General features: G+C 35.5%; 2 pseudogenes; one reads left to right on the forward strand and one right to left on the reverse strand.

Moving 5' to 3' along the window:
• Nucleotides 1–1096: 1096 nt before the first annotated feature.
• Nucleotides 1097–11315, reverse strand: LOC121374674 (annotated as a pseudogene).
• Nucleotides 11316–11385: 70 nt separating this feature from the next.
• Nucleotides 11386–13673, forward strand: LOC121374675 (annotated as a pseudogene).
• The last annotated feature ends 1236 nt before the right edge of the window (nt 13674–14909 follow it).

Below are 14909 nucleotides of genomic sequence, written 5' to 3' on the forward strand. Positions count from 1 at the left end.
TACGACAAGTCATTGCTGACCTAAGTCGTTGTAATTCAGTTTTCTAGTTCTCTTGTACGACTTAAAACTTCTGTGGTATCGAAATTAAAGATGCTGTGTTCGTGTGACATGTCACCACTGCCATTTTGTAGGATTCCTGTCATAGTGAAGTTTTGGGGGTTTAGAGCGAAAGGACGAGGTGGTGGTGAAGGTATATCTTGATTAGGGTCAATTTCTGAAATATACTGGAGGAGGTGATGGAGGTTGATCGAGACTGCTAGAGCTGATGTCAGATGTTCCACTATTAATATAGGTATCAGATCCAGCCCCAGCATAAGTATCAGAACCTGCTCCTGCATATGTATCAGACCCAGCCCCAGCATAGGTATCAGACCCCAGTATAGGAATCAGAACCAGTCCTGATGTAGCCACTGGTACTTCTCATGCACACATATGTATCTGATTCTCCTCCACTGATGTAGGTACTACTTTGATCATCTGAGTCAGTGTTATAATCAATACTGCTGGCATATGGATTGAAAGGTGATTGAGGTGGTCGTAATGTTGGTTCTGTTATTCTCCTGACACTACTGCTGGATACAGGGGTGACTAATCCAAAGTTGGTTCTGCCACTCGTTCTACTGGTAGGTGAGGGACGGATGGATAGGAGTATCAGTGGGATTAAATGGTGGAGGAGGTGGGGGTAAGTGTCCTCTACGGAATGCATTATCGGTAGAAATGCTACGTTGCATGAATTTTGAAGTCTTGTTGAATGAGGGTTGTGACTAGGAAGACTACGAGTAGAACGTTGGGATGCAATGGACATCATACTAGTTGTGGGAAATCCAGCAGGAGGAAGAGGAGGAGGGCGTGTCTAGAGGATTGACGGAGTTTGGATAAGGATGGGCCATAGATGATCTACAACTTCACGATGTGTCCGTACCACATCAAAGTAAAGCGATCAGGAGATTGTCCTTTTAAAAGATCCAATAATGGATTTACAATAGCCAGCATTTTTCACAACACCAGTGATCTTGTCTTGTTGAAAAAAAGGTATGAAACTCAGTGACAGAGCGATACAGAGCTTGTGCAGCTGCACGACTTTTTAATTCAAATTCTAATTGCACAGGTCTGGAGTCATCTTCAGGTTGAACCAGACAGTAAACTTTCTAGCATGAAATGCTGTATAATGAATAGCAGAGAAGTTGTATCTAGTGAGATAAAAGAGAGAACATGATGATTGTGTCAGGGAAGTACAAATTTAAAAACATTAGTAAGCGTAATTGTACTAATGACCATTGTGGTTCACTAGCATGCTGTTTTAGACAAATTGAGGCAAACCACACTCCTACTTACTGTCCAGTCTGTCTTGACAAAGTTATACTACATCAACTTGAAGCTGTCTTACTAAGTAACAAACTCTTTGTAAAAAGATTTGTCTGACACTGTTATGAAGGACCATTGAGGTGTCAGCAGGATATGCTTTTAACTTGGTTGGCTTGACAATGCAGGTTAGTGCAGTTTTTTAATAAGGCTTCCTATTAAGTAAGCAGAAGCTGGCTGCTGCTGATAGACTATGACAACAGAAACCAATACATAGTAAGTAGGATTGTGGTTTTATAGTATTACTCCTCTTTATATGCCTTTCATCTTTTAGACACCGTATAACCCATTAAAAGTGCCTAGAGATACAAATATTTATTCTTGTTGTAACAACTGCAGGTCAAAACATTCTCATATTATTGATCAATGAATATCATAAAGTCATGGTAAGTTATTTCTGAGAGATGTGAATTTACAGATGGGAGAGAGTGAATTTACCAGATGGTCATTTAGAGTAAGTCTGTTACCTAGTTCAATCATGCAAACATTCCATACATTAAAATATCTAGTAAGACTGTGACTAGCCATAATACATTGCAATGTCTAATGGGTCTTCTTGCTGACTAAGACCAGCAAGGAGTCATTATGTTAGTAAAATAACCAATTACACAATTTGTTTTTTGACACCTACCTGTGCAAAACGTCCTCTGTGATGACAAGACTAGAATACACTCTGGTCCAACAGCTACTATCATTTTATATCACGATTGCCATCGACAACTTGATACATCTCCATACATCTAATGCTCCAACGTAGCAGCTCTTCCATTTAGAAACTTCTCAATAGCCACCTCTGGTGGTGTACTGATTAGCTTATAATGTTCACGGCGTATGCGAGTTTCATAATTTTTCCATGTCAGAGCACTGCATGGCACTTTTGTGACGATATTGAAAGTTGCTATGGTAATCCCCTTTATCAATCTGAGCCATAAGAGCTGTTAGTCGAGCTCTTTTGCACTATTGACCTTCAATCGCCTAGATGAGTTCTTTACGCAAGTGCTTAAAAGTGAATCCTATGTAAAAATAAGATACTGTGAACAAAGGTCTGATTGTATCGGAGGAGGATGATCAAATCATAACTGTTATTAAAAAGGCTTCTGTGGAAATAAAAGATTACTAAACTCAGGCAAAGAAGGTCACATGATCTTGGCTGGCTACATAGTTATGTGTTTTGTTACTCTTGGAGATATATTTTTAATTTTTCATTAAACTAACTACCACCTGTGAAGTAATAACAGATTGTCTTATATTTTTTCATGTCATTAGCTTGCTTTGACAACAGAGTAATGAGAATGAATGCTTACGTAATAGTACAAGTCATATTAGCATGGATCATTGGAAGTTAAATGACAAGAAAACAGCTCTTTGAAAAACAAGTTGTTTTGTGGGCTATCGTGATATTAGAAGTGTTGTCTGCAAGTTAAGGCTTCTTGAGGAGTGGTTAGTACCACCAGACCCAGAGTGCATTTCTTAAAAAGGTTTATTAATTATGGAATACTAAACACCTTGTCATTAGTGTTTACTGCGTCTACATATGTCACAACAATAGATCATCCCATTTCTTTGATGAGATTAAGATCTTGCTGCAGAGTAGCCAAAACAAAAAACAGGCCTCTTTTTATATCAGCACTGAGCTTTGAGTTTTTATCATGCATACATTATTATAATATCATACTCTACTCTCTCACCTTGTAATTGGTTGGAATCAACTTCTGAGGAGCAACAAAGTACTTCACTCGCATTTCAACAGTCGGTCGAAGGCTATTTTGAGGCGCTGTTCTTGAAGTGGGTTACGAAATTTTATCCACAAATGGTCTCCCATTTTTGTCTTTGTACTGCAACCCAAAGTAGTCTTTCTCCAGTAGTACCCAGAGATTTACACGCCTGTAAGAAAACCAAAAATATAAAGATAGTTTTGTCTCCTGCAGAAGTTATTTACTACTTCTATAACCATAATGGCTGGAGGTATGCATGAATATTTACAATTGCCTCCTTGTAGTCTGTAGCCTAAAGCAATTTATTATGCACACACTATTCCTTGCGATCTATCTTCTGTTTACTTAGTAAACTTTTCTCTACCCTATCTAAAAGATCAGAGCCGTTAGCTTTCTTGTCTACTTGGGTAAATCTTGATCAACACCATCCAAGCGGCGGACTAGGTAAGTTCGCAGGGAGAGCATCGTAGAGACGTTTAGAATGACACGACATTTTTCTCGGCGGTATGTGTCTTTAAAATGTTCTCTCACTCACGCTGAAACTAGGTCTTTCACACTGTTAAACAGACAAACTTTCAAAATATAGTGCATTCAGCACTAAACAAACTATAGATTATAGCAAGCAGGCAATCTTATGCACGAGTCAGTAGCGCACCACAGTATTTATATAAGTGAACGTCGGTTTAATCTAATTATTTGTGATAATGACGTATTGTGTGTACATCTTAATTATTAAATTGTTATAATCCCTTTGGTTTGTATTCCTACAGAAATATCTCCCGGAGCAATTATTCCTGGAATAGTAAATCTGTGAATGTTCCTCCACCTGCCTTTTTGTAATGTGTCCGGATTAATACATACGCAACCATCTATCACCTTTGTTAGGGAAAAAAGAAAAAATGAAAATGGCATTAGTGGACAATTATTATGTTCCATAAATGGTGTGTGGTTTTGTTTGTGATCACACACCAGTCAGCTCATAAAAATGAGTTTATCATCTCCATCTGTCCATAATCTATCTTCCCTTTCCGCATGCATCCATTTCCTAGTTGGAATGGACCACCTCCACATAATCCTTTAAATTCATAATCTCATTGTTTATGTAATGGATAGATAAATTTAAAGGTATGTGTCAGATATGCTTTTATAATGGTTTTGAATTTCAAATGTATAATCCATTTTGGGGGGAATTATCCAATGGATGTATGGATCAATGGAAGTGTGTGTCATAATTACCTTTACAAATGGCTTCAGATCAGATGGCAAACCAGTATGTCTGGTTTAACTGTAAAAGAGCATGTCCCTCATTATATGCTAATAACAGATCTAAATTAACTTCGGGAAGATGTTCTAAATAAGGGGTGGAGCTTGATTTAATATCAGTAGTAGCTTGGTAAACCGTTTTCTTCCCGAACAATGGAGGATAAAGAGGATAGTAGCTACTGAAAGGAAAATAAAACATAACAAGAGAGAGTAAAGTGAACATGTGACAGATGTATAGAGGAAGTGATCACAGTATTGTTATCACATAATCATTGATCTTTACCTAATCATTTAACTTCCTCACCACAACAGGTAACCTGAGGCAACCAGTCCTGGATTGACACACCAGATAATACCCTGATGTAACTCTGGATACATACCAGAAAGGTTGACACACAGGTATATATCAAGAAGACTTTAATGAGGCTGACCATTGCTACCAACATCATATTAGTGTATTTGAAATCAGTAGAGATATATTTCTCTTTTAATAAGTGTGGGCTGGACAATAGCCTCTATTTTTTAATGTCTTACAAAGACTTTAATGAGCCTGACCATTACCACCCACTCATTAATTAATGTTATTTTGAGATCAGTAGAGACAATTTTCTCTTTAGTTTCTCATTTCCAACTTATAATATAGTGTGGGCTGGACAATGGCCTCTATTTCTTAATGTCTTATGACAGTAACATGATCTTTTCAGTATCATGCAGTCATCTTATAATTGTTACATTTTTCAAAGATAGACAGGTTCCTACACTATACTCTAGCATCAACAATTGTCATGTTAGAGACTAGCAAATAAAAAGTCCCTATATATTGTAACAAAAAGCTCAAAGGTAAAGTAATCTGTACACCTAACATACTACTAAATTCTACTATGAAACTGACCACTACTAATAATAGTCTAATGACATTTGAAGTATCAGATTTCAAATGTCTCATTTCTATATGTAATAGGGACTTTTCAAAGAGGAAAATAATTGAATTCAAAACTTTTACCACCTTACCAATACAGGGGCAGTTACCTTTGTTGATGGAGGATATGAGATACTAGTCTTGTCATTCTGTCTCCATTAGATCTTTAACAATAACTAAATTAAATTGTTATAATATTGGTGATGTGTTTACCCAATAAACATGGTACGTGATGATAAATGAAAGAGGATTATCAGTAGAGGAAATACCAATCCTAACACCCTTGTAACAAGAGTGGCAGGATCGCTAACAAAAATGTTCACTACATTTGATAACTACATCAAAACATGGCATAATATTTCTTTGAAGTGACAAATATTTCTTTGAAATGACATCCTTACATTGTCATCTGTAATTGAGAAAGGTGGTTGAGGTATAACCATCCAGGATGACATATGTTCTTTTTGAGAGGGAACTACTACACCGTGTATTAGATCTCTAAGGATATAAAGGGATAATGAGAATGGGTAGTTGATAGATAGATTGATACAATAGTGAACCAATGGAGAATGGGTAGTTGAGATAGATAGATAGTGGAAGGACCAATTGATGGATGGATAGAGAATCCAAGTATTGAAAATTAATTTACTTTGACATTCGTCAAATATTGGCTTAAGAATTTCCTTATAAAAAAAACTTCAAAACTTGTATGAAAGCTTTGGTCCTGTTCAAGAAACATAGTTATGTCACCAAACACAACTAATACAAACTCAAACAATATTATTTCCCACTATCTCAATATGTATAATGTGCTCTGACTAAACTTCCTAACCTTTATTGCTGAGTGGCCAATATCTATAAAAGGTCCTAACTATAGATAAGATGAGATATTAATTCAATTATAACAATATTATAAGGTTTTTGATGAAATTAATGAGATAAATGATATTAGTTACTTACTAGTAGTAATATATGAGGTTCTCATTTGATACGATAGATAGTAAATCATAGAGTGGTGTTCATATATAAATTATCTGTAACTGTGAATGGGCGGCAGCTATTATACCCGATAAACCTAGACAGAGGAGTGAGGGAGAGGGTGAAGAAAGGGAGAAATTTACCTCCTATTTTCATTCCAGCTTCTCTTGAGGGTGACAAAGGGATAGCACCCTGTATTATAATGTGTAAGATTTAATATATATATGACCTTCTGACCTCATCATAAATTTAGTAGGGGTTAAAATAGGCTATGATCTAGAGTACCCTCAACAACTACCACCTGTAATAAATAGTACATTGATATTAGTTAACAAAGGCATAGTGAAATTCACTGAAAAACACGTTACCATATGTAATACATTACTGAGATCACACCATATGTCACTACATTACCGAGAACTTACCATATGTTGTAAAACATCCATATAAGGTATATAGTATGTAAATACATGCACACAATAACATGACCATTTATTAATATACAGATGTTTTGTTCTAACCTGGTATGGATTTATATTTTTAACAGTCTCCTTATTAAGTGAAGTAATTAGCTAATAAGACTGGATAATTTAGTACTAAGTAATAATCTAGTAGTAATGATGGACTGATGTGATAATTACCATTAACAAAGAACATGAAAGGACTTGTATTTTTATTTGAGAAATTGCTTTGTAATTTGAGACAAAATTGATATGTACATTAATAGTAGTAGACAAAGTACTATAGTGCCAGTTGATACTATAATATGTCAATATATTATTTACCTGTCCAGGAAACAGAGAACAAGGGGGGAGTGTGTCCGGAATATGGAGCATTACTCTTGCTAATCTATGTCTCAGACTTGATTGAAAAGACTCCACCCCTTCCAAGATGCATGATGAAGGATAATACGACCTTCTCCTCACATGCTATTCGACCCACAAATATCGAAGATTCCTATAATTAAAACTAATACTGAAGAATTTGAACTTTGTTACCGTGGTAGCAGTTGCTAGGGAACTGATGTTGCTAAGATCAGGCAGTCATTAAACTAACATATCTTTGACCTAAGTCTTCCAAATGGTTCACTAGGACTATAATTTCAATAGCAATGGTCATGTGACAGTTCATGTGAATCAACTTACCCATTCTTTTTTGTGATGGTATCTGATACATGTGACGAGGAACTTGAGTATATGCTGATTCTGCATTATAGATGTCCACTTGTGTTATACTAGTTGACTCCACCCATTTATCAAGAATAGATTCATATTACGAACATATAACCTTTCCTTATTTGCCGAAGGTCATATTTTGTAGTGGTGTATCAGTTCTAATGAGAGGTACTATAATTATTAAAACCAAGTAATACTACATTGAATCATTAGGAGATTGGGTGTCTGAGTTTGGAATTTTGGGTACGTGCCTCAGTTTGGAGACTGGAGTGACAGGAGAATTTACACTCCTTTTAGTGCCCCTCTATAAATGACATCATAATTATATTATAAAATAATTGAAGTCATACTGTTTGCTTTGATGGTTGTCCTCCATAAGTACTCATAAGATTAATTGGGTCATCATCATCTTCTTCTTTGTTATTTTGTCACTATGAAAAAAAACAAAGTAATAAATAGAAAGTCATTAATACTTACAATAATAAATGTAAACTTTCTTTAGTGTATAATATATCATTGTGTCGTTGAGTGGGTGTGGTTTGTGAACGAGAGGTGGTGTTACGAGATGGAGTTTGTTGAGCCTTTTTTCGTATCTAAATGGTAAAGCTAGATAGAAATGGGTGTGGCTATTCAGTTACCTGAGATGTGAATCGCTCTATGTTTGGGATACTAAGTTGACACTCATTATTAGAACATGAAAAAGATACCCATTCATCAGCTAAGTCTTCTGCAGACAACACATGTCGTTGACCTACTTCCCATACTGAAAAGAAATAAAAAAAAACAAATTTAAAACTCTTACATTTTCAAGAAAAACTCTCTTGCTTTATGACAATGCCAAAATTTTCCAATTCTCCTCTCAGCTCCTCCATCTCGTGCAAAAAGTTATCAATTTCCCGCCAAAGAAGGCGCGGTATTGACCACGCCCATAAAATTTATCTTCATGTGCAGATGGCTGCTACAGTAAGGGCTTTGGAGTCATTAGACTGAGGTTTGATGACGTATTATTAAATAAATAAAAACAACTGATAATTTTAATGTAGAGCATTATGTTTCAGAGTTAATGCAAGAAGTCTCAGTCCCATTCTACAGTGGCAATGTAGGAATGGATATATGAGTCTCAGTCCTACAATATTTCCTTCATGTCATCAGCAAGCATTACAGCCATATTCCAATCTATATGTACATTGGTACAGTACTGATGAAGGTGAAAGTAAGAAGCTATCGAAAAGACAGGAGAGTCGTGGAAATTTGAAGAGAATTATTCGGGAATATGGCTTGGTGGCAATCCTGTTTCACACAGGGATGTCACTGTGTGTATTAAGTACCTGTTACCTTATAGTGAAATCGTAAGTGAAGACATCACCCACTCAACTAATTTATTGTGTACATTCTAATTAAGTGTGTGGTGTATTGTCCTTCCCATTAATATCGTTTTTCCTTTTAGTGGAGTGGATGTGGAAAATTTCTTAAAGTATTTCAATATTGATGCAAGTAGATACAAAACAGCATCAACATTTGCTGTTTCTTATATTGTTTATAAAATCACACTACCAATCAGAGCAACTGTTACTGTGACATCAGTCCTTTTATTGTGAGGTATCTGAGAGCACGTGGTATCATGAAACCTCCACCACAAACTAAAGATATCAGTTTAACAATGAAAATAAATGGTTTTGCTTCCATTTTGTATAATGCTTTGTGTTATTAATCAATATCACACCTTTAAACAATAGTGTTATTATCAACTAATATATTATCATAACTGGTACCAATAGATCACAGACTACATTGCTACCTAACAGGAACAGATCAATTATATTTATAGTACATGAAAATGGAGGCATTTTCCAGCTGTAATAACCACCATTCAATCAGTTCTAGAGATGGAATAAGTACACAACCCTAGAATAATCTGTAATAATTGATAGTTTTGAGCAAAAATTATGTCAACAGCTATTTCTATTTTTTTGTTCTTTTACTAATAAACTTGAAAGAAAATACTTTAGCAATACAATAAGTGTAGGATATACATTTTGTACAGTTTGTATTTAAGACAATGTAAAACACGCAATACATACATTCAACAGGTAGGTCTATATAGAAGACAATACAAATTCAAGAACGTGAATGAAATGTTGGGCGGAGCTTCAACAACAACGCCCACGTCCCTTATAATTTCCGCTTTTCTGTATTTTCAAGAATCCATGGATGTTTGAGAACCTCTTCAAGCGGAAGACGATGTGTGGATTCTTTTTAAGAAGCTAAAAAATAAAATTAAAAATTATAATTTTAAAAAAAGTTTACATTACTTTTGAAATAAGATCTTTAGCTCCAGCTGAAACAAATGAAGGACATTTATAGTCCACCATAACTATTTTCCTGTAAGTATCATGAGTATTGGTGATGGTTTCAAAGGGAGGTTTTCCAACAAGAAAACTCATAACACAGAACACCAAGACTCCATAAATCCACCTAAAATGAAACACATGATTTGGTTAGGAACCAAATAGATAATTTTTACTTTTTCATCATGGACTTTTTCTTCAAACCATTTCTGGAGGAAGATAGTCAAGTGTACCACATAATGTTGAACGAACGAGATGAAGGTGCATGAACGGACCACCCAAAATCAGCAATTTTTAAATCACCCTTTATTTAAATAAGAACTAAATTGACAACATTTTATTAAATACCTTTAAATTAACTAATAGGTTTTCTGGTTTAATATCACGATGAATAACCTTCTTTGAATGGCAGTATTGAAGAGCATCAGCAAGTTGACGTATATACTAAAAGAAATAATATTAAAAATAATTATCATAACTCCTCCTACTATTGCAGATTGTTGTTCACTGAATCGTCCTTCTTTTTGCAACACTTTATACAGTTCTCCTCGTGGTGCATATTCTAATATCAAGTACACGCGAGTCTCATCATAAAAGTAACCATAGAGACGAAGTATATGAGGATGTCTAGTAGGGGTTAAAAAATCTGTTATTAAAGGGGTGTGGTTTTACCTTAAGTGTGCTGTATTTCAATTTCTCGTCTTAATTGATGTTCAACTGATGCTTTTTGTAGCTGAGATTTAAATAGTACTTTTAATGCAACAACAAATCTGTTTTTTTCTCACGAGCAAGATAAACATTACCAAAAGTGCCTAAATTAAAGTGTTTATACTATAGAGAAATTGTCAGTTGAATCTTACCTCTTCCTAGAGGTCTACCAATATCAAAATCTGCTAAAGTCCAGCGTTTCCTACAATAAAAATAATATAATATTTATTTAATCTCATTACTCATCTATTTGTCCATCATTTATCTCTACATCATCCATCCATCTAGTGTACTGTTGTTGAGGAGGTTCACTACTAGTAATGGAGTCAGTTGATATCGTTGTCTTTGCAGCAATACTCTTGCTGTAATAGTTTCTGGTCTGGTACTAGAGCTCATAGAAACAGCCAGAGTAGTAGATGGTTTTGGTAAATCTTTTGTAAGTTCAACTGGACTGTTTCTCTTCGGTAAACCAGTTACAGCAAGGGCTAGAGGTTTATGAGTCTCTAATGATGCCTGTCCTCCATTTGTAGTAGCAGCAGGAATCTGTAGAATAAGTGGATTCTAGTTAAAATTTAGTAGTTTATATCTCACGTGATATTTCTTAGGTTCTTGAACTTTATGAGGAGGTAATAATCTACTTGAAGAATTAATGGAGTAATTTTCTTTGTTTAATGAAGTACCAAATTGTTAACCCCTCAACCTAATGAATATTACAAAAATAGAATCAAAGATAACGTCTCAAGTTTTACCTGAGTCGTTAGAGCTCGAACATTGCAGTTTTACTATCCATTCGTTTGTGCCCAGAGAGTCACTCTTTGAAACTGACCACCAAATCGGTTCTGCGCATGCGCAGTAAATTTGGTATTATCACATAATATTTATATCATAAAGGACTACACGTGATATTGATTTCTACCATGTCCACCATGCAACACCAATCTTCTGTAGACTTGCTAGAGGAGGTCACCAATTCAAAGGAGACAGACCCAGACGAGAGTTCACTTCTGGATAGTGCTCTCGGAGTTGGTGAGGAGGAAAATGGTGATCAAGAAGGTGATGGTGATGTTGATGGAGAAATAAGTTTGTTAGATCAAGATGAATCTAAGGAGGGTGTCCAAATAGAAGATCCGGTACACATTATAGCATTGTAATGTAACAATGCATTATATTGTGAACACTACATTAAAAGTTGTATTCCCATTTAACACTTAATATTAACTCTTGTGTGTTTGTTACTAAGTTGCTATGTTACTGACTTTATAGGAAATAGAAGCTATCAAAGCTAGAGTTAAAGAAATGAAAGAAGAAGCTGAAAAGTTAAAAAGAGAGCAAGGAGAAGTTTGAAAAAGAGTTAATGGGAGGGAAGACAGGTAAGACCACACCTACTTTATTGTTTCTATAGATGATGGTGTTATTGTAGCTGGCGGTGCTGCTTTTCCCCCACAATGGAAGAAAAAATGGAGTCTGATGGTCGATCGGTATATGTTGGAAATGTGAGTTTTCTTTATTGTAACCATACCCCTATTAATTGTTATTTAATTGCAGGTAGATTATCAAGCAACTGCAGAAGAACTAGGTCAACATTTCAATGGTTGTGGTGGCATTAACAGAGTAACAATACTCTGTGATAAATACTCGGGACATCCAAAAGGGTATGTCCCTGTTCATTATATAAAATTGATTTTTTTTGTATGTAGATTTGCATATGTAGAATTTACAGATGCTGATTCAGTAAAAAGCAGCTGTAGAGTTAGATGAATCGTTATTTCGTGGGCGTCAAATCAAAGTATTTAATTACTTATTGTATTTAAATTATTATTGTTTAGGTTGTCGCTAAAAGAACAAATCGACCTGGAATGTCAGCTACCAGTAGAGGGCGTGGTCGAGGACGTGGGCGTGGTATGAGGGGAATGATGATGGGATTCAACCCATATATGGGTGGGTATGTAGCTATGATGCCTATTAGAGGGCGTGGCAGAGGATTCCGGTATGACAGTAAATTTGATTTACAAATATTTTATATATTTTTTGATTTCAGTGGACGAGCTAAAACAAAACTGGTATGCACCTTATTAAGGATTATAGCTGTTATGGGATCTCATCTGGATAAAAGAAATAACCACACCACTACGTTAGTTACATAGCTTTATTCACCATTCACCTGAGAAAAAGAAATATACGAAAAAAAAGAAAAAAAAAAAGAAAGAAAGAAAAAAGACAAAAAATAAAAATTATTAGCTATAAGTCAGTGTTGTGTATTTTATTAATGTTTTACTTTCTCTCTCAAAGGAGCATATGGTCCACTTAAAGGGCAACCATTTTATCAGCTGACTAGAGAGAGGTTGATGACACCTGTTACTGTGATGATGATGATTATCAAGTTAATTGAAACACTTGTCAACATTAAAATAACATTAATATAACTACCTCTTGCAAAATGAAACGGACAATGTACGTGAATATACTAGAATTTACAACTGCCTGTGACATCCAACTATGAATATCATTAATCTATAATGACATTCATTGATCTCGACTGTTTATTATAATTTGACAAGACATTTTAATAGTACATAGAAGATTGTTTTAATAACAGTAGAACAATAGGTTGGCTAGCGTTTCCTTTTTTTATTACTTGAAGGTTTAGTATGTGAACGTTTAGCAGTAGTTTGGTTCCTACTACTATTGCGCGAGAACTGGTTGTGGTCTCTACGCTTTCTGGGTGTGGTCTCATTATCACTCATTCGCTCTCTGTCTCGATCAGCTAAAATACAAAAAGGGTAATAACAATAGCCCACAAGGAGGTCCCCTTATTAGTGGTAATTACCTTTCATGGCTTCTTCTTCTAATTCATCCCAATCTTACCACTTTCTTCATCTTCACTTTCTTCATACTCTAAAGAATAATAAATAATGTTTATAAATATCTCCTTTAAAAACAATTTTTTGTCCAAACATAAACAAGTCAGTTAGTAAAAGCCAGCTGTCTCCCATCATAATAATGGAACCATTAAGTCCTACTTAACTTTGGCTCATTAAATTATAACACTTTAAAGAACAATATTAGTATAAGTGGGTATATTAAATCTATATTACACTAGAAACAATACAATTTAAACAGGATAATAGTGTTCCAGTTAAATAAACCTATTAACACTAGGGGTACACTCATACCTGATTCTGATCCTTCAGATAAAGAGGTATAATCTTCATCAGAGTCTGTACCCCTCTTCTTCGCCTTCCTCTACCTCGTCATCATCTGTGGGTTGATACTCATCACTTTGTTCACTAGATTTCACCCTCTCCACCTGATTCCCCCTAACATAAGGATAGAGAGATTGCATCTATGTTAAGACACTCACCTCACTTTCTGGATCTAAGAAACTCCACCCACCTTGATCAAAAAAAAATTCCTGAGGGTTGTCATTAATTGTCTTCATAATTTTAGTCCAGTTTAAACTTTGAATACCCTCAGTATATCGAATGTCACAGGAACTTTAAAAAAGAGAAAAAAGGGGTGTATTAAAATACATGGTACTATTGTACAGAAACAATGATGGGCCGGTTTTGTGACCTGTTATCAAGATATGACCTTGAATAAACCTAATTATGTTTACACCAATGGTCAAGAGGGTTTAGGGTTAGAGTTCATAACATACATATATGTGTTATGAATAGCTTCTATTCTTGGGCAGTTGCATATCATCGCTTGACCATCAAATTGTACATGTACTTAATTTCAATGTTGATAACTACATTTTTTTGTAAATATTCAAACAAAAAAATAACAAAGAAACAAAATGGGGCAGCAATAACCTATGATGTCTTTTTAAAATGAATTATTCCAATCATGATCGTGTAATATATATATACAAAAGCTTTAAACTGGTAGTAGTGGTCTCCTCCATGTCTCTTCCTTAGGAGCCTCTTCTCCTTCTCCTCTTCTTCCTTTCTTCTTCTTTCTCCTCTTTTGGGTTGTCTTGGGATCAAAGCAAGCTACATAGCCATATGGTCCCCAAGTACGTTGGGTATAGCCAGGGGTCTCTTGCACAACGGGGTCCCATGTACCAAATGGCGTCACCTGCCAACCTGGCGGAAAGTTAGGCATAAGACCCTGTTCACTGGCACGACGTTTTATTCCTTGACTTGCTGTCCTTCTTCTGCTAGTTTCTTTTTAGCCTCTTCTTGTTCCTTCAAAGCCTTTTTCTTAATAGCTTGCATTTGTTCCTGACGTGCTTGCCTCATTTTTCTTCATACAAGCGCTTGCTGGCGTAGCTTTTCCTCGTGGACTTTCAAGCTCGTTGGCGATCTAACCAGCTAGGAGTGTGGTCAAGAAGCTGGTGGAAATGGAGTGAAATGGGTGGGGGCACCAAAGATAGGATAATTATCGTAAGGATGACCAAGTATATGAAAAGGACTGAAAATACCACCAAAATGTTCTT

Source organism: Gigantopelta aegis, chromosome 6 (assembly GCF_016097555.1).
Source record: "Gigantopelta aegis isolate Gae_Host chromosome 6, Gae_host_genome, whole genome shotgun sequence".
Classification (NCBI taxonomy): domain Eukaryota; kingdom Metazoa; phylum Mollusca; class Gastropoda; order Neomphalida; family Peltospiridae; genus Gigantopelta; species Gigantopelta aegis.